General features: G+C 31.4%; 1 protein-coding gene across 16 annotated transcripts in view; it reads right to left on the bottom strand.

Annotated features, from left to right (window-relative positions):
• Positions 1-21358, bottom strand: part of Zbtb20 (zinc finger and BTB domain containing 20) — an 809739-nt gene that overhangs the window by 647486 nt on the left and 140895 nt on the right. For all 16 annotated transcript variants that reach the window (XM_048803868.1, XM_048803910.1, XM_048803874.1 and 13 more), the window contains one exon: positions 1620-1671. The gene's annotated coding sequence lies outside the window, so the exon portion shown is untranslated. The remainder of the gene's footprint in view (positions 1-1619; positions 1672-21358) is intronic.

Genomic DNA, 21358 nt, shown 5'->3' with positions numbered 1-21358 from the left:
GATATATATATATATATATATATATATATATATATATATATATATATATATATATATATTACTCAGCAATAATTGCAAATAAAATCATGGCAATTCCAGGTAAATGGATGGAGTTAGAGAAGATAATGCTAAGTAAAGGTAGCCAATACCAAAAAAAAAAAAACAAATGCCGAATGTTTTCTCTGATATAAGGAAGCTGATTCATAGTGGGATAGGGAGGGGAAGCATGGGAGGAATAGAGGAGCTCTAGAAAGTGCAGAGGGGTTGGAGGGGAAGGGAGGGGGCATGGGGGTTATAAATGGTAAGATATAATGATCATTATTATTCAAAGTACATGTATAAAGACTCGAATTGGTGTGAATATACTTTGTATACAACCAGAGATATGAAAAATTGTGCTCTATGGGCGTCATAAGAATTGTAATACATTCCACTGTCATATATAAATTAAAAATTTTTAAAAATACTTCTTTATTATTTCTGTACCTTAAAATATTGCCAAGTATTAATTTTTCATCAAGTTGTCATTTTCTCTGACATTTGGTTTTATTAATCAAGCCATTTATCATTAATTTGTAGAAAATATCATAATTAAGCCAAATAAAATAAAGTCCTTAAAAGGTTAAAATTAGAAAACAGGTGAATTAGAACTTTGACATTACCCTGTTGACATACAGAAGCTTTTTGGAAGTATGGGAATCAAGTTTTTTCAGAGTTAGGTGCCTAGATCTTAGGGTTGGCTGGTTTTTTTAAAATGTTATAAAGATTTGATTTAAAGCTCTCTGACAGTTTTGACATTCAGGTGAAAGTACTGCTGCTGCATTTGGAACAATTTGCATATCCCACAGCTAAACGGAATGTTTGAGGTGTGCACTGGTGTAAAGAAATTAAAAACAAGCTATCACACATGCTTAAATGTATGTATTCACAAAACTGATAGTTGGATTGCACCACCCCATCCCCCTCCAATGTAATCTATGATTTACTCTTCTATAATAAATTACCCTACCATGTTATTCTCGATGGAAGATCTAACCATGCATGTAAGAAGCAAAGTAATTACAGCCCCCTCTTGTCTAAGAAACCTCCTTCAAGCCCTATGAGCTCTTTATACACAATGCAGCAACACAAGTCTATTGTAAACCTCTTACCTGAAAAATCTGGATTTTTTACTATCAGTAGCCATTAAATGTCATCTGAATAGTTTCACTGTCCACAACAAATGTATTTTTATCTCTTATAGTAAGGTGTTAAACTATTCCCAAGGAGGAATATGTACTGACTTCTTGCCAATATGTCTACTTAAGGAAAGGACAAGGTTTTAAATTTAAAGAATTCTAAACTAACAAATAATGGCAGGAGAGGGATGATACATTCCTACATAGAAATAAGGGGGTAAAAACAATATTCAACTAGACTGAAATAGTTTGAGATGACATAAGGTTTCTTCCCTTTTATTTATCATTTCAGATTATTTTTAGATAGACATAGAAAAAGTTATTTAATGTGCTAGGGAATAATAACAATAAAGAAAAGACAATGTAATAAATTCAAGGCCTTAAATATTATAAAATATTTCAAGAAGATAACCCATTCAAGAAAATATCACTGGACATTACCTTTGGCCTTCAGAGTCTCAAAGGGCAATTCATAACACTTCTTTATGCATACCTTTAAAAAAGAAATACTTAAGATTAGAAATATGCTGAGGAAACAATTTGTATTTCTTTGATGTCTTTATGATTAGCTGTGAGAAGCAGGTAACTGAGTTTGTTTATGCCAACTGATGTCTGTAGTTTTAAAAGAAAAATTAAAGCTAACACATTCAAATGCATATATGCAGCAGAAGTATTCAATCTAAACCCGTGTAAGCACATTTCTGAGAAGTATGTCAGATAGCAGGGTATTATTAGACACTTTCTTAATTCATGCTAATAATGTATTTATCAATTTGCTTATCCTTTTTTAATAGCAACCTTGCAAATATCTATAATATATAATGGATTAATAAGCATGTTCAGTTAGGAAATATAAACAATAAGACCAAAGTCCTGTCCTCAAAATAGTAGGTAAAATTGAAAATTCTGCACAATCACAGATAATCCAAAGAAAATGGGTAGGGAAAAATAAGGGAGCAGAGGGCAATGTTTCCAGCATAGGGTAAACTGATCTATGGCAGCTAAGGCATTGACATTAGGACATTGCTTTATACTTTCTGTCTTCACAGCAAGACTATACAGATTTGGAGGTAGAGATACAAACAAATGGATTAGTCACTATCAAATTCCTTTGCATCCAAATGCCTTTGTTAGTACATAATCACAATCAAGGCTGGGAGTTGTAGAGCAGGAAGGAGACTGAGATGCCTTTGCAGACAACTGGTGTATTTGATTATAAAAAGATTTAACTAGAAACAACTTTCCCATTAAAAATTATTGGAGGAATCTCCATACTGCTCTCCAAAGTGGTTGCACCAATTTTCAGACCCACCAGCAATGTATAAGAGTACCTTACCTCCCACATCTTTGCCAACATTTATTGTTACTTGCATTCTTGAAAATTGGCATTTTTACTAGAGTGAGATATAATGTCAGTTTAGTTTTAATCTGCATTCTGTAATTGCTAGAGACTTTGAACATTATTCCACGTATTTGTTGACCATTCATATTTGACCCAGTTATCACACTCCTCAGTATATATCCAAAAGGATTAAAATCAGCATACTACAGTGACACAACCACATCAATGTTTATAGCAGTTCAATTTACATTAGCTAAGCTATGAAACCAACCTAGATGCCCTTCAAGAAAGTAATGAATAAATAAAATGTGCCATGTATATACAATGAAGTATTACTCAACCATAAAGAAGTATGACTGTATGATATTTGCCAGCAAGTGGATGGATCTGGAGATGATTATGCTAAGTGAAGTAGCCAGTCCCAAAAAACCAAAAGTCTTTTGTTTTTTTCCGATAGGTTAAAACCAACTCATAATAAAGGTAAAGGATGAGGGAAAGAATAGAACCCCAGTAGATTAGACAAAGGGGAATGAGAGAAGGGAGAGGGAATAATCAAAGACAGTGGAATGAATCTGACATAGTTTTCCCATGTACATATATGAAAACAACACAGTAAATCCCACCACCATATACATGCGTAAAAATGGGGATCTAAATAGAATAAGATATATTCCATGCTTGTATAATTATATCAAAATGGATTCTGCTGACAAATATAACTAAAAAGAACCAATAAAAAGAGAAAGGAAAAAATTTTAAAAAAAGAACTAGGGATGAGGGTCAGTAGTAAAGCACCCCTAAATTCAATTCCCGGTGCCAAAAAAAACACTGTATGATTCCTTTTACATGAGACATCTGGAAGAGTCAAATGCATAGAAATAGAAAAGTGAGTATTGTTGCCAGCATTTTGGGGATAGACAAAGAACAAATTTTAGTTATGTAAGATGAAAACTTCTGGTTATTGGTTGCTCAACAATGTGAATATACTTAACACTGCTGAGTTGTATTCTTACAATGGTTATGATGTTAAGTTTATGTTATTCTATAACAATTAAAGAATAAAATATATCTCTAAAAGAAAAAATAAAAATAAAAAAATTGTGTTTGATATTGTATGATCTTAGAAAGTGATCTCTCTAAATTTGCTATGAAATCCCAATGATGACCTTGATGTCATATTTATTAATAGTCTCCACAGAGATTTGGCCCAAGTCTCAATAGCAGTTTTACTAATGGAAATACAATACATAAACATAGCTAATCCTATAAGCCAGTACATTCACAGTGAGAGACATCCTTAAAATTTTTTTTTAAGTCTGAAGATTTTGATTGACTGGATTTTTAATGTGCATATGTAACGTTTCTGCAAAGGAAAAACAAAGCAACAAACATCAAAACACACTAGTAAACCAAAACAAAATTAACTTTAAGCTGTATCAATAACCAAATGAGATCTAGAAAAGGAAAATGACTCTGCTGTTTTATTTAGGGTATTGGTAATATCACACTCACTCTGCAAATGTAAACTTGAGGAGATGAACTGAAAATTAGAATCAGGTGACATAGAATCTGAACCAATACAGATGAATAAACAGAGGGTGATTAGGAACAAGAAAGAAAATCATGTCCAGATTGTAAAGACAAGGTGAGTAAAGATACCTTTTAGAAATTTTATTTGGCCATTATAACATATATTTTTAAATAATTTAATTAAATTATTTTCTGTCCCACTTATTAGAATGAAAGCATCACCAGGGCAGGCAGTTGTTCTTTTTTTTTACTGTATCTGCATTTCTATGACTATAGCCTACCATAGACTAAAAGATCAATCAGTATTAACTGAATAAAACAATGAACAACCTAACCAAACTATAAAATAAGAACTTAGTCAAATCTATGTAAAGAATCACAAATTTAAGTTAAAAGCTATTATGGATTATATATTAATATATGGAGTTTGCCCTTTTGCAACTTCAAACTCTCACGACTTATTATTAATTCTTCTATTTAACATTCATTCCAGCAAGGGAAACAAATAGTAAACAAGGAAATTACTAGAATTATAATGTCATGTAAGTAGTACAAGGAAGGTAAACAAAACAAGATAACATCATGGGTAGACACATGGGCTGATAGTTTAGATAGGCTTGCATAGGGAAGTTTCTTAGAAGAGGTGACAATATGAAGAAACCAGGAAGAAGTGAAGGAAAGGGTCAAAAAAAATGGAACTATCTGAGCTGTTGTAGGATTAAATGAGATAATACGTATTACCTTGCCTAGTGCAATGGCTAATATCAAGCTACAATGTACACAACAACTATTATTATAATGTTCTTGTTCTTACAAACTGAGGATTTCCCCACTAGATTATGAATTTGTGGAATGTATTCATTTTTATCTTCCCTAAGGCTTCTCAAATAGTGCCTAGCATGAACTCAATAAACTGAAAAGAGGAAGACATAATTATAAGTTCATTAGTTAGAAAAAAACAGACTATATAAACAAGAAAAATGTCATCATATTTCATATGTCAAAATTAACCTATCCCTGTTATGTCTGTATCATGTAACAATTTTTCTTAGATTAAAAGGAAAATATATATATAATTATTAGGACCAACAAATCATGAATAATAAAAGAAAAAGAATGAATCAAAAAAGAAAAAAAGAAAGTTATCGATATTAGTCCACTACCTCAATGATTTACATATTGTGTTCACCTCTATCAGACTAATATATTTCTAGAGCACAGAGGTTGATCTATTAAATATTAAAATACTAATATTAAAATATTAAAAACATCTATTGAACTGAACTAAAATTATCTTTAATATTCTTGATTTTTAAAAATTATCTCAAAAGAACAAAACCAAAAGGCCAGGAGATTGACAAACTTAAAAACTACATTTAAAAAGTAAAATTATCAAGTGTTAGGTCTCAGCCCTTTGGCAAAGGAGTAAAGAATAAGGCAGATTTTTACCTATGATTGAAATACAAATTACAGTATGATATTATCACTGAAAGAGACAAATAAGTAGGACAAGCCAAAACAACTCCATTATGAGGTACATACTACAGGCAGCATTTCCATGGACCACGTTGATATAACTGACTGATTATATGGGGAAAATTCAATTCCATTTCCTATATCTTTCCAGGTGCCAAAATATAAATCAGGTTAATATTTCTAAATATAACAAATAAAGTATTTAAAGACCTCTAGATATGCATATGGTTTTCTGAATTCTACAATGAGAGACTTTTAAGGCATAAACACAGTGGCATATAACATAAAGATTTATGAATTTTACTATTTAAAATTAAAAATTTTCACAAGTTAAAAATGTCTTTAACAAATGTAAGAGACCAAAAACAAATAAAGTTTAATATTTTAGTGTGTATGATGTTCATATAATTAATATTCTTTATTTGTAAATAAATGAATCATTCTATTTTTGAAATAAGCTAAATATATGAATGGGCAATTCACAATAGAATTGTAAAATATAACATACATTAAAATATGTTAATATTTATAACATATTTTTTAAAAATATATAAAATAACGAGCTTACTAATGTAGTGATAAATAATAAGCTAAAATATACATGAAATCATATCAGTCTGCAATAGTGATAAAAGAAATGCAAATTAAAACTATAGATATTCCATAATAATTAACAGGTTAAATAAATTATATGTGATATTAAATTAAACATAAGTGAAAATTTATAATTAATCATTAGGCTTAAAAATAGGTAATAAAATGACAATAATAATTTTAAATTTTAACTAGTTTTTAAGAATTTGTATATATAAACATAGGAAAACACTAAACCAAAATACCTAATATACATTTTGAAAACAAAATTTAGATGTAATATTATTAGTCTTCTTGAATGTTAAAAAAGTCAGTTGAGAATGTCTGTATGTCCCCAATTTTGGTGACTACTTTCTCCATTAACTACAGTATTTGTTTTTAAGGAAAAAAAAAAAAAAGAGGAAGGAAAGAAAAAGAGTAGATGTTGTAAGGAAGGAAGGAAAGAGAATAAATAAGAAAGAAAATGGGAAGAAAAGTAGAACTTGTCAAAATAACAGCAACTACCTATAATGATAGCGATTAGGTTCCAAAGAGACAAAATTTAACATATTTTAACATCTTTATTTAAACTTCCAAAGGAAGCATGTATGTAGAATGGTTCACACGTATATAGTAAGCACAACATAAAAAGAGAAAACAGACAAAATATCCACCAATTTTAATTATAGAGCCACTAGGGAAAGACAAACAAAATATGCCCATGAGAACAACTGACACTGCTCCAAATAAGTTTTTAAAGTAGGACTGGTATGAATTTCAAATAAATAAAAGTTAACAATGAGTAGATTTTGATTAACTATCAACTCATGCTGTCTGTAACCACATAAGAAATGTTTTCTCAATCCATAATACTTATCATGCCATTTAAAAGTCACCTACAACAAATGAACTATGACTTTTCTGGTCAATCAGCTAGTATTAGTATTTTATATGGGCCCTCCCAATTGAGAACAAAGTTAATAAAACTGCTAAAGGCCTTTCTTAACTAACATTTATAGAAAACAAAGCATCTTTATTAAATAAATATTTAAATAGGTTTAGTTTTAGCTTATTAAATATGGATAAATGAAAACCAGCTTATGATCCTCAAGGAACATCCAAAAGAATATGCATTTATGTGATGAAGATAACAAGATGCTTTCCCTCTTAAGTCTCAAAGAGAATAACTTAGTTCTAGTTTACCACAACACTGCAGGTATTCATTCTGGTGCAGGTATTCATTATTGGAGTTTTTAAAACTCCAGAGAAATCTGATAAGTTCTGTTGTAGACTTCTCAGATAATCCTTCATAAAAGTGGCCTAGCTAAACCATAACTAAAGCCATCTAAAATCAACTCAAATTCCATTGAGCCAGAGCTCCAGGGCAACAACAAAAGATGGTTCACTTAACTCAATTATACTTGTTAGTTATTGCAGTTTCCTTTCCAAATAGAGGGGAAAAGTTCAGAAAGATTATGTACTTAATTCTACTTTTAACCCTAAAATCCAATTGATTTATTTTTTTTTCTTACTTGTCCTTTTAGAGCAACCTAAACCCTTCCATTTATTATGCAGGTTCACTCTGGTTTTATTTCTCAATAGCAGAATGCCTTAAATAAATTCTTAAAACCAACAAACCAACAAATAAATAAATTAAAACTCAATGACTATAAAAAGTACACAGTCTAACCTGCTTAATTATTAACAGGTAAACAGAATGCATTTCTGAGTAATTTACTTAATCTCCTTAAACTAAAAACTTTAAAGTTTTTGAGCTTGGAATGTGCACCTTTTCTAAGGATCCAAAAAAATTATTTAAAAATATTCTGTTAAGCCATTTAAAAATATCCTATTAAGCCATTTTAATAAAAGCAATTTAAAAACACCAAATAAATGTGAATGTAAATATTTGCCAAAGTACATAAAAAACAGAACACATTTTTAAGATTTCAGAGGTCAGTAAAATTCCTCTCCTTTCAATTTTCCCTGTCCTCTTTCAAATAATTTATTTCATACCGTATTGGGGCAAAAAGAGTAGAAATATTCAGTACCAAGCTATATTAATTAAATTGATATAATAATGATTTTAAGCAAGCATTTATAGAATACCTAAGCAGACCATAAGAAATATACAATTATGAACCTATAGAAAATATTAAAATCCTGAAATTAGAAGAAATAAAAGAAAGAATGAACAGTAGACAAATTCACCATTTTCTCTGGATAAAGCACTAGCTCACTGGTATTGAAGAATGACTGTTGCTTGACACAAGAAAACATCAATTACCTATAATGATGGTCAATTTAATTTTCCAGTTAGCAAAGGGTGTTAAAAGGTTTTGTTTTGATCCTTTTTTATTCAAAATCTAAGACAAACTAGTAGATTTTTCTGCCTTGGTAAATAAGGTATTATAATTTTATCTTTCATTAAAGATAAAAAATTCACATTGCCTTCAGGAAGATTCTTAATATTTGTGGGTGAATGCTCAAAAGACTCTCTGTGAAGATCATAAAAACCAAGAATTTTTTCCTCTATAAAAGTGTACATGCTCACAAGAACACCAGAGTAAAGGGACCCACATAAAATCCCCTTGCCTTCTGGTTTTGCAGAATTCTAAATTCTTAGACCCAGAGATTGTACTGACTATACAGTGCTCTGAGGACATAAAAAGGATTTGAATTTTCTTTTTGAAGACACTTTTAATATGAGTTATTTTTTGTAGATTTGTCTCTTTTCTTCAAAAAGGGGAGTATAAAACAATTCTGGTTAATTTAGTCTTTGTTAAAAGTTAAACATCTCCTTTTGGAAAACTGTATGTACTACCAGTTCTTTGAGCTTTAACATAAAATAGTGCTGCTTTCACATCATTGCATATTTTAGAAGAGGAAATAATATTTTCTTAAATGTTCATAATTCTCAGGGGAGACAGAGTCAGAGAGAAAGTTACTTAATTTTTATCTGTAATTCTAAAGATTTAAAGATTATGGAGGCGCTGGGGTTGTGGCTCAGTAATAGAGTGCTTGCCCAGCATGTTTGAGGCACTGGGTTTGATTCTTAGCATTGCATATAAATAAATAAAATAAACGTCGATTGACAACTAAAAAAAATTAAAAATTAAAGATGGAGAAAACACAAAAGTATTCGCTATAATCAGAATCTGTTCTAAGGGCTTTTTGAATATTTTTATTTATTTAAACCTCAAACTCTAGGAGGTGGATAATATCATAATACCCATTTTATTGATGTGTAAACCAAGACACAGAGAAACTAGGCAATTTGCCAATGGACACTCCTCTACTGAGTGGCAAAGCCAGGACTCACACTCTGTCAATCTGGCTGCAGAGTCTATACTTTTCATAAGGCATACATTTCCAGTTTCATTCTTTCATGAACGGATAGGATTTCATTTGTGATTTGGTATTGAGCACAAGTTCACTTCTTCACAACCATGCAAGAAACATATCATTTTGCCCAGACAAATTTATGTGGGGAATTATTTGTAAGTTGCTGACAAAACTGGCATCACCATTGGGTAGCTGGCAGCTATATACCATCGTAAATTTCCCAGAGCCAATGCCCCAGATGGAAAAATAAGACACCACTAGCTCAGTAAATGTGGAACCATACAATAGAAGCTGACCCCTCATTTCCTTTTTGGAAATAGTTCTGATGGGATTGAAAATTGAATGATTATACATTAGAAGGGCCAACTAACACAACAATGCAAATGGGTAATATTATCATAATAACAGTTCCCAAAGGTGGGAATGTCTGCTATTTCTGATTCATCTGAAGAGAGGTAAAAACCACACTATATAATTTTTACTTTCTAGACTTAAATCATTTCCATGAAGTAAAATATTAAAGTAAAATTCATATTTACTGAGGGCAGGCAAGTTGCTTCATTTGGTCAAAGCTGGAGCAATATTAACATTTTCTTGGCATGTCCATCTCTCTGACAGATTGAATGTTTCCAGAGATAGCAACCAATTTGTAGTACAAGATTTGCTTTTAGTGTACCAACCTTTATATGTTGAGCAGTTCTAAGAAAAGCAAAGGCTGACACCAAAGATAAATAAATAAATAAATAAATAAATAAAATGAAATAAATAAATCCTGTCCTTATATTTTGTATAGAAGAGGTTTTAGTTATAAATTAATCCCATTTAATTTTTATTGAATTACTCCCTACATGTAAATGCAAATAAGCAGGTACTAGTGAGATACAAAAATAAAAGGCCAAAAGAAAGCTAAATATTCAAAGTAATGAAAAACAGTTAACGAGGGCTCAAGCCAAATAGATAGACAGATGCAAAACAATAAAAGAAAGAAACTTGATAACTGAGGCAGCTCTTCTACAATAACACCTGGGGATTTTTATGGAGTAACTGATGATAATGCAGCCAATCCGGGCTGAGAATGAGAACCTGCTTATAATAGCAGATTCATTGGGTATTCAATGTTAACCTTTAAATCTGACTCTAAATCATCCTATACACTATAATAAAACAAATGTTTTGAAACTATCTAGTTATTAGCTGATTCCCTATAATAATTCTCAATCACTTATAGCATCAAGTCTTAAATACTTACTTTTCAAAGTCCTCCACAATCTGGTTCCATTACATATTGCCACTTGCATATAATGCACAAGTTATATTCCAGTCCAATGCGATAAAATTTTAAACAGAGTGTACATTGATTCAGTGAACTATTGTGTCTATAACATGTCGTGCAATGTTCATGTAGCCAAAATATTTTCACATGTCTCAAGCTTTTCGTAAGTCCACAACATGTCCTCAATGATGTCTCTTCTATATAGTGTAACATGAGGTACTTTTGTCTACTCTGTCATTTTCTATTAAGTTTATAGTGAATAAAAACTAATTTTAACTTGAGAAATTCCAAATAGAGAAATTAAATACTGAAGTAATGTAGGAACTGGACAGCATTGCTACTCAAGTTGTTCTGGTCACTATATTTCAGGGATGTGGTCAGGGTTGAAAATGCTGATGAAAGGAATAGTAAAACCATAAGTCTGTATGTGACCAAAGCACCTGATTAGCACTTGATCCAAGCAAATTGAAAAAAAGAAGAAGTTTGTATCAGCATAATTTTGGGGTTCCGATTATTATCAAAGGCTCTCTCAATTAAAAGCCAAGAGTTGCCTATCTGCTATATAAAACAGTTTAGCAGTTAAGTTATAGACTAGGATTTTTTACTTTGTAACCAAAATATGGCTAACAGAGTTTAAACTTTAAGTAATTTGTTGAATTAAGTTAATCAAGTTTTCAATTACATGTTTTAAATGCTTAGTAATTTCCTATGTTATAGACCTCCCATTAGTCTCTAGTTTCAAAAATATAATTCTCTCTGCATAAACTCATAACTTTCATGTTTTTTTTTTACTTTTGCTTCAATTTCCATTTAAGTAATTCATTTTCTAGGGTGATTATTTCCTTTGCTATTTTATTGCCCTGTTGACTCTTTTCCAAAACTAGTTTTGCTCTCTGAATTTTCCTTTTTTCCCCCTTCTTCTAAAAGGTGTATTGATGTGGAACATACTCCTTTCATTTCTTGATATTCTAATTTCAACATATCACCCTTCCACACATTATCCAGCACATCTCCCTACAATGCATTTTTCCCTCTGTGAGGCTGGCACTGATGGAGACTGTGGAGTTTGGGATGTCACTTGTCACTTGAATCTGGACATCCCCAGGCCTAACCTTCTTGTTAAATATCATTATTTTTTAAATCTATATTCTATTCTCAAATCATGCCACCGGAATGATTTGAAAATAGAATATAGATTTATATGACACTGCTTTCTTTAAATGTTCCTGTTCATTCACTGCTTTCTGGGTGGAAGCTTCTGTTCCATCAGGATGTATGACAGACCTAGCCCCAGATAGTGACATTGCAAGTAGCTTCCTCTTGGTCTTGACGCCAAAGAACCAACAACAAATCCTCAATATCTCCCAAAGTCTCACAATCTCAATGTCATCTCCCTTCTCACTCTTCTCTTAACTCTTATCCAGACACCTGTGCAGTGGCTTCTCTTTCATTCACAGCAATTGACTTAGATATAATAAGTTCAATCACTCAGATACCTACATTTCTGTTTAGAAATATATTGACAAATTTAGTAATTAGAAAAATGTATAGGGAAGTAATCTTGTGCCTTGTTAACACTAACACTATCACACAGACACAAAATATGAAGATCCTAAATTAACCAGCACCCCCACCCCATACACACACACACACACACACACACACACACACATACACACACACATACACACTATTTTACTAAAACTCAGCAACACTGATCTTCTTTTCTTTTATTTATCAGACCACACTTGTTTGAGGCTTCTGGAATTGCTCTTCTAGCAGTCTCTTCCCCTACACCACTTTATAATGAGTTTACCTTCTCATCATTCAGTTCTCAACTTAAATGGCACCTCATTACTCTTTATCCCACTACCCAATCTCTTTGAACCAAGTCACTCATCAGTCCACTCTCCAGATTTTTTTTCCTCACACTATCTGAAATTATTTTATTCATATATAAACTATTCACTATCTATCTCCCTATATTAGATACACTGTCTATCTTGTTTACTGCCAAGTCACTTAGGTGTTATGCCTGGCACACAGTAAGCACTCAAATATCTGAGTAATGAATAAATGAATACATAGAAATCATTAGGAAGTTAATATTCAAGCCATAAATATTTATCAAGCACCTACAATGCAGTAGGTTTTTTTTTTACTTAATTAGGCTGACAAATCTCCTGTCCCTAACATAAGTATATATGAGAGAAAATCCAAGATTTTTCTGATGACATTTATTTTGAAAGAGTTCTAAAAACATAGATTGCTGTAGAATTACACCTAAAGTGTTTTGATGCATTAGAGTAAAACATGGTTTTCTCAGCCATTGTTTCCTTCATGTGCCCCCACTAAGCCCTTGATGTGTCATCATCTCCTTTTATGATAACAAAAACAACTGAATGAAAGCAGTGATGTTGACACATCTCATTTAGAAACTTTACTACCAAATGGATGGGTTAATCCCCATGAGCGATGTAATATTCCAGGGGAGATGATCCTATCAATGCAGTTACATGTATAAATCCAATCCTTCTTTCATGCCATATAAAAATATTCTGCTTACCTAGATTTAACATTTCAAATGCTTCTACAGGTTTAAAACAAAAAGAATCATTCTTTTAAACCATGGATCAGTAAATTTTATCTGTAAAAGGCCAAATAATAAATATTTCAGGCTTTGCAAGTTCTATAGTATCTGTCTCAACTACTCAACTGTGCCTAAATAGTGTGAAAGTAACCATAGGTAATAAATAATAAACAAAAGAGCATAGTTTAAATTAAAATTTTGTTTAGACAAACATAAGATGGGACAGACTTGTGGAACTTTGTATCTTATCAGTGAAGACTACAGAATTTTTCTATTGGGATTTAATGATAAAATTTAACTAAGTGGGAGTATTAGGAGAGTCTTTATTAGAAGCTGCCTTCATGTGATATGCATACTGTTTTTATATGAATTATATGAGTGTTATGGTTTGAATCTGGAATGTCCCCCCAAAGTTCCTGGGTTAAAAACTTTGATTCCCAATTTAGTAATGTCCAGAGGTGGAGCTTTGGGTACGTAATTGGATGGTGATGACTCTAACCTCAATGGTGATTTAATCCATTTGATGGACTAATCATTTGAATGGACTACTGAAAGGTTGTTCAAACTATTGGCAGATAGGGCATGGTTCCAGGAAGTAGGTCACTGGGTGGCATGCCTTTGGGGAGTATGCCTTGACTCTGGCCCTTCCTTGCTGCTCTGCTTCCTGGATGACATGAGGTGAGCAGCTTTTCACTGCTATGCTCTTAATCACAATATGCTGCCTCACTTCAGGCCCAAAGCAATGGAGCCAGTTAACCATGCACTGAAACTTTCAAAATCAGGAGCCAAAACAAATCTTTCCTCCCCTAGGTTGTTTCTGTCAGGTGCTTCGGTCACAGCAAGCTGACTAACACAATGAGTATGTGGGGGTTGGATGAGACTATGGGGAACTTGAACTCCTCAGGTCACCCTTTTCACTGCTTAATCCCACAATGAAGTTGAGACTCTACTGAGTATTATATTTTGGCCTTACATAGATTCATTATCTTTCCATAAATATTCCATCCATCACATTATTTATATCATAATTTTAAAATTATTTTTGAAAAGCTACAACAAACATTTGGTTGAAGTTCAAAAAACACATTCCCTTTATCCATGTTAATTCTGCAGTTCTATTTTAAACAACTATTAATTTTGTCAGACATGATTTGTTTGTAATGAACTCATCTTGTTCACTGCTCATGATTTCTTTGTCTTTAAGATGTTTACTGACTTCTCTTCCAGTGTTTTTCTGAGAATGTTGTCAGATATCCTGTAAGTCCATTTCAAATTACATTTGCATTATATCTATTATAAGAATTGTTTTCCTTCAAAATCTTTCAGGTCTTCTAAATTTCCCAGTTAGAATATACCTTTATATATACAAAAATATACTAAATATCTCTTTTCTGTTTCTCTTTGATGGCTATTTTCAAAGGTATTTTAAACTCATTACATACTTTTCAAAATTGCATTCCAAAATCAAAACAGCTACACAATTAAACTAAAATTTTGTAAAGATTCTAAATGATAGTGCATTGATCCACATTGTCCTGAGATACATTATTTATTAATTAGTAACACAGTCAATTTATATTCTCCATCTTACAGTTGCTATAATAAATTCTACTGCCAATCAGCTTTCATTAACAAATCAGCCTATCTATTCATGATAACCAATAAATTGTACTCCATGTTTCTGACATCCAATTCGGCTTTATTTGCTCTCATAACATAAATCTCTAAAATATATAGTCTCAAAACATGTTTTTTTGCTTCAATTAGTGTCTTGCAAAAATGCTAAAACTATAACATCTAAGTTTACTATTAAGTTACATTAGCATATCATACAAACAAGATTTTTAAAATAAAATAAGGAGATAGTAAGTTTTTGATAATATTATAACGTCTGCTTCAGTTGTATTCAGTGTTCAACAAATGAAAACACTTGAGAATCCTAGTAAAAGTAAACCTTGAGATGGCTGAAATATCCATTCTAAATAATGGGAACATTTAGGTAATTGTCTGCACAAAACAAGGATCAGGCTTTTTGAGGTCATAAAATGCTTGACCTTCCCAGGTATGATGAATGCAAAAAGCTTACCACTACACCACACAATAGGAATAACATTGTTGAACCTATCTAAAAAATAACATTTTTCAGAAGCTCCATAAAGTAACTGATTCATTAAAGAAATAATTAGAAAGATTCTTTCTTTATCCTGATATGAAGGAAAATAAAAAAATGTTGCAACATTTGCAAAAGAGGATGAAGTGTTCACATCTCACTTGTGAAGCTTGAATAGTTTTATTACCTAGGCTCTTGCTATGTATTCAGCATGCCAAAGAAAAGTATTTCCAAAAGAACACAGCTTTGCTAATCCTGGGTTCCTGAAAATATCACATGATAGAGCAAAAGCATTCACACACAATCAAACTGACAATAACTTACTCTGTACTCAGAAGAACCAAAGTACAGCACAAAACAAAGTGCCAAAAATTAAGTGCAAGTGTAAACCTCTCAAATTCACTTATATTTCAGCAAACAGTACTAGTTAAGCTACATGTAAAAAAAAAAAAAAAGGTTGAAGGGGAGAGCAGATTGAAATTGGAATAATGCATCTACCTCTGCTACCGTTCAACTGCCTCAATGAAACCAAACTTCCCAAAGATTTATCTTTTCTAGATGCAAGCTATATTATTGATGCAATCTCACTACTTCCCATCTTCTTCCTATTTCTCATTTCCTAAACTACTTTTTCTTTGTAATAATCTCTCTCTCTCTCTCTCTTCAACTTCTCCCTTGTAAAGTGAGAACAGGCTGATTCATTGGATGTGGTTGTATCTCCCTTTCTTTTCAAATACACAGATATTCAGGATAATTTTGCTAATTAACAAGTGAGCGAAGTTAGAAAAGATAGAAAAGGTAATCTCTGAATGTCAGAAAACAGAGCTCAGAAGTATAACCCATGGTGTACTGGTGACTCATAGCCCCGAAGGGCATCACGCGCATATATACTGAGATATATTTGGATTGATATATAGAGCATTAACACTAATTGGACAAGAGACAAGACCTGAAGCCATTGAAATGGATGAAAGTACCTAAGAAATATGTTTTAATAGACACCTCGCCCATAAAATTTGAATTAAGAGTCGACAGACTAGCTTAGAAATACAGTAAGAAAGCTGATGTCTACTTAGGACTCTCTGGTGGAAAATAGTCAAACCCAGTAATATATCATAGGCACCTGATGAATCAGCATTTAAACTATCTAGTTGGGTCAGAAAACCCAAGGATAAAATTAATATCAAAATAGTAAGGTTTTCTGTAGACTAGAACAAGTTCAGATCTTGGATCACAGGATAGAAGGAAGTGCTACATCACTCTGGAAGAACACACAGAACTCACACAGAAAACAACTTCCTTCAATTGAAAATGAACCCAACATAGTATCAAAACCTGCTATTGTTTTGTTCATGAACTTAATATCCATCAAGTGCATGTTTTAGGTAGGTACTATATTGGACCTTAAAGATATAGTAGTCAATAAAACATATCCCTGTACTCAGAAGTTTATATTCCAGTAAAGAAGACAATGGACACAAATATAAAACATAATGTATAAATGCCATAAGGAAAGTGCAAGATACAGAAATATAGAGTAAACAGAGAAGTGGTATTTAGAGAAATATTTTTGAAGAAGGTAAGACCTGAGAAGAACCATGAACAAAGTAAAGGAGTCAGAAGGCAGAGATATAATAGTAAAGAAAAAAATACTAAAGACACAAAAGTTTTAAACCATATAATTAATAATTTTAAACTAATAGGTAGAAATTTTTCAACTCAAAACTAATGTCATGTATACCTAAAAAGAACAAATACAAACTTTTTGAAATGAACTTATTATATTTATAAAATACAATAATTATTGATCTAAAAAGGAAATCTCAATACTAACCAAAGAATTGGTATTATAAAAACAAGGTATTTGAAAATAATCCAATAAAATCAGAAATTAAGACAAAAAGATGAAAAATTCCTATATATTTGTAAACTAAAAATACATTCATAAATAACCTATGAGTCAATAAAGAAATCATAATGGAAATATTAAATATTAAAACTGAACAGCAACAGCAACATATATCAAAAACCTGTGGAATATAGCTCAAGTGGTACTTGGGGGAAACTGTATGACATTCAATGCATATATTAGATTTGTAAAATGTGTAAAGTTAATTGGTTAAGGATCTAAATCAGCAAGTTAAAATATAATTGGAGTAAAGTAAAACAAAGAAAAGGAAAAACATACTGATTAGAACAAAAATTAATGACATAAAACGAATATAACATAGATACGAATATAACATAGATATGATCAACAAAATAAAAATTTGTTAAGAAGATGAATAACATTAGATACATGAAAGTGCCAGGATTCAACCTAATAGTAAAATTTATGCTGATCAAAAGTTAATCGTTAAAAAATTTGGCAAGGAAAATGAGACATTATTTTAAAACTTTAGGAATAAAGAGAATGTATCTCTAAAGATACAAGAAAGGTTTAAATTATCACAAGAAAATATACTAAACAACTAAATGGCAATCCATTTATAAACACCAATGAAGTGGGAAATTTCCTGGAAAAGTGTAACATAGCAAAGCTGAAATAATACTAAAAGAGAAAATCTGAAAAAAAATGATTAATATTGATGGTGAAAACAATTTACCTACAAAAGAGTTGTATCTCATATGGTTTAAAAGGTAAATCCTTTCACGCCTATTTAAGGAATGGAAAATTCCAACCTTATATGAGCTATTCCAAAAAGAAAAATAAATATCCCAAACTAATTTCTTGAGACAAATAAAATCTTGATACTAAAATCTAGAGATCATGAGAAAGGAAACCATATGAAAATCTCACTTAAGAATATAAATTTAAAGATTCTAAATAAAATTATAGCAAATCTAAAAAAGGAAAATCATGTGTGTATATATATATAAATGTAAACACATAAGTATACAATTTATCCCAGAAAGGTAAGAATTATTCAGCATCATAAAATATGTCAAGTGATATAATAATATTTAGAGATAATTTTTTAAAAAATCAATTCTCTCAATAGCAGGAAAAAAAACCAACAATATAAATGTAGATAAAAACCATGCAATAGACTAAGATATTTACAAAACAGGTAACCGGTGAAGTATTTATATTCAGAGTACATAACAAAATGAGTCAAAATAAAAAGACAAGTAATATTATTTTTAAAACTGCTGTGAGAACAAAAAAATAAAGAAAATAAAATTTCATTTGCCAACAAGACTATGAAGAGATGTTCACCATTACTGAAAACACATGAATAATTAACATTAAAACACTATCTAGATACACTTTTACTCCATTCTTTTGATCAAAAAAAATGTATAATTCTCTCAATATATAAAGCTGGAGACAGTATGGAGAATGGGAAACTCATATACATTTGGAAAGCTCTTTTGTTATATTGTAAAGTTAAAAAGTACATTCCCTAAATCACATAATTCAAATACTGAAGCTCTCCCACATTTATAAAGGTGTTTACCATAATACTGACTGTAATAGGAAATTTTGAAAGAAAGTAAGAGAGAAGGTAGGAGGAGAGAAAAAATAAGATGGAGAGAAAGGGAAAGAAAGAGAAAGAAAGGGGGGAAGATAAAGAAAAGAGCAAAGGAAGGAGAGGACAGGAAAGAAACATCCAAATGCTCAATATTAGGAAGTGGATGAACTGTGGCTCAATCACATAATGGAAAAGCATAGAGCAGTATATGTTGCAGCTAAAATAAAGTGCCTGGATCTATATATACTAACATAAAAACTTTGAATGAATGTAATGTCAAGTGGAAATCAAAATGTGTTGCAGAATGACCCCAAATTTCTCAGTTCTCAGAGCCCTTAGCATTTTATACACACACACACACACACACACACACACGTCATTTTACTTATTTATTTTTATGTGGTGCTGAGGATTGAACCCAGTGCCACACATGTGCTAGGAAAGTGCTCTACCACTAAGCCACAATCCCAGCCCTCAATAAGCATCTTAGTAACTGTTTTCAAAACAAATTTGGCTTACCAGATCGTTTATTAAGTAGGTAGTTCCAAACAATTCAGTAAGTATTTTAGTCCAGCAATATAGCCATATAAAAATAATAAACATAAATTAATACAAAAACACTGTTTTCATTTTGTTTGTTTAGCCTTTTTATTGGGATGTGGTGCCTGGAGGACACTGCAACTCTTATGTCCTGTTCTATATTGTATTCCATAGAGTACATGCTTTTTATGACAGCAACCACCAAATTCAGCTTAGCAAATGCAGGTACCATTAAGAGAAATATATTCAAATCAAATGTTGAAATTGTGAACTACTTCAAATTAGTGTTTCTGACAAATGTTGAATATTGCTATGTTCCACTTGAAATTTTTAAATATCTTGTGGCACAGCTGTGGCACTCCTTGGGATACAAATTAGAAACCATGGAATTATGATGAGACATGATTTATGTGTATTTGTAAGCATACAAAAGTGCACTAAATGTTTATGTGTGTGTCTGCATGTGTACACATGCATGAAATGAAATTAAATGAAAATATAACAAAATATGGACTGCAAGTATACATATTAACCTCAAGAAAGTGATCACCTCTAGGAAAAAATGATGAAATTGTAAACAGGAGGTGACTTCAACAATTTCTGCAATGATTAATTTGTGTAAAAAATATCTCAACTAAATATGTCAAATGCTAACATTTTAAAATCATGTATAATGGATACTTGGTGTTTATTTTATTAATTTTGTGCTGTTTATAATAAATGACAAGCAATATGCGTTTTCAAAAGCTTTATATAGGTTGCTAGTTTTAGCATGCCATTCTAAATTCCAGGACATCTGTTTACTGTTAGACCTACTTTTACACAGTTTCCATTTAGAATTACTGAACTATCCAACAGGACTAGTCTAACATTTAAAGAAAAACAAAAATAAAACAAACAAACAAACAAAAAATCTCAGTGCAAAGACCTCTATTTCAAGACAATCTATCACTGTATTTCATGGAACTGGAAAAAATAAGAACAAACCCAGCCCCAAATTAGTAGAAGGAAAGAAATATTAAAGATTAGAGTAGAAATAAATAAAAGAGAGACTCAAAAATCAACAAAGCACAGAACTGGTTCATTGAAAAGATAAGCCCTTAGCTAGACCACCAAGAACAAAAGAGAAAGATTCAAAATCAGAGATCAAAAAGAAGATATTATAACAATACCACACAAATAAGAAGGATAATTGGAGATTATTATGAACAACTATATGCCAACAAATTTGATAACACAGAAGAAATGGTCAAATTTCAGTACACATCCTGCTACCAAAATTGAATCATGAGGAAATAGGAAACGTGAACAAACCAATAATAAGTAACCAGACTGACTCAATAATAAAAAGTTTCTTGTCAAAGAAAAGCCCAGGACCACATGGGTTCACTACTGAGTCCTACCAAGCATTTAATAAAGAATTGATACCAATACTTCTTAACTTATTCCACAAAAATGAAGAGTAGGGTATTCTTCCAAAAACATTCTATGAGGGCAGAATTACCCTGATATCAAAAGCAGGAAAACACACACAAACACACCAAAAAAGAAAACTATAGGAACACCTTTGATGAACATAGATGCACAAACATCCTCAATAAAATAACAGGAAGCCAAATTCAACAGTACATTTAAGAGATTATTCACCATCATCAAGCAGGCTTGATCCCAGGGAAGCAAGGATGGTTCAATATATACAAATCAATAAACATCATACACCACATCAACAAGGTGAGCATATGGTCATCTAAATATATATAGAATAGGCATTTGATAAAACTACACACCCCTTACTGATGAAAATAATCACAAATAAGATATAGAGGGAACATAACTCAACATAAGAATAAAGTTGAACAAAGTTTGTTATGTTCATGTATGAATATAACAATTCATTATGATTTATTTATTTATGGGGGGGGGGG

This window comes from Marmota marmota, unplaced genomic scaffold, assembly GCF_001458135.2.
Source record: "Marmota marmota marmota unplaced genomic scaffold, marMar, whole genome shotgun sequence".
In the NCBI taxonomy this organism is placed as follows: domain Eukaryota; kingdom Metazoa; phylum Chordata; class Mammalia; order Rodentia; family Sciuridae; genus Marmota; species Marmota marmota.
This window is presented reverse-complemented; position numbering and strand designations above follow the sequence as displayed.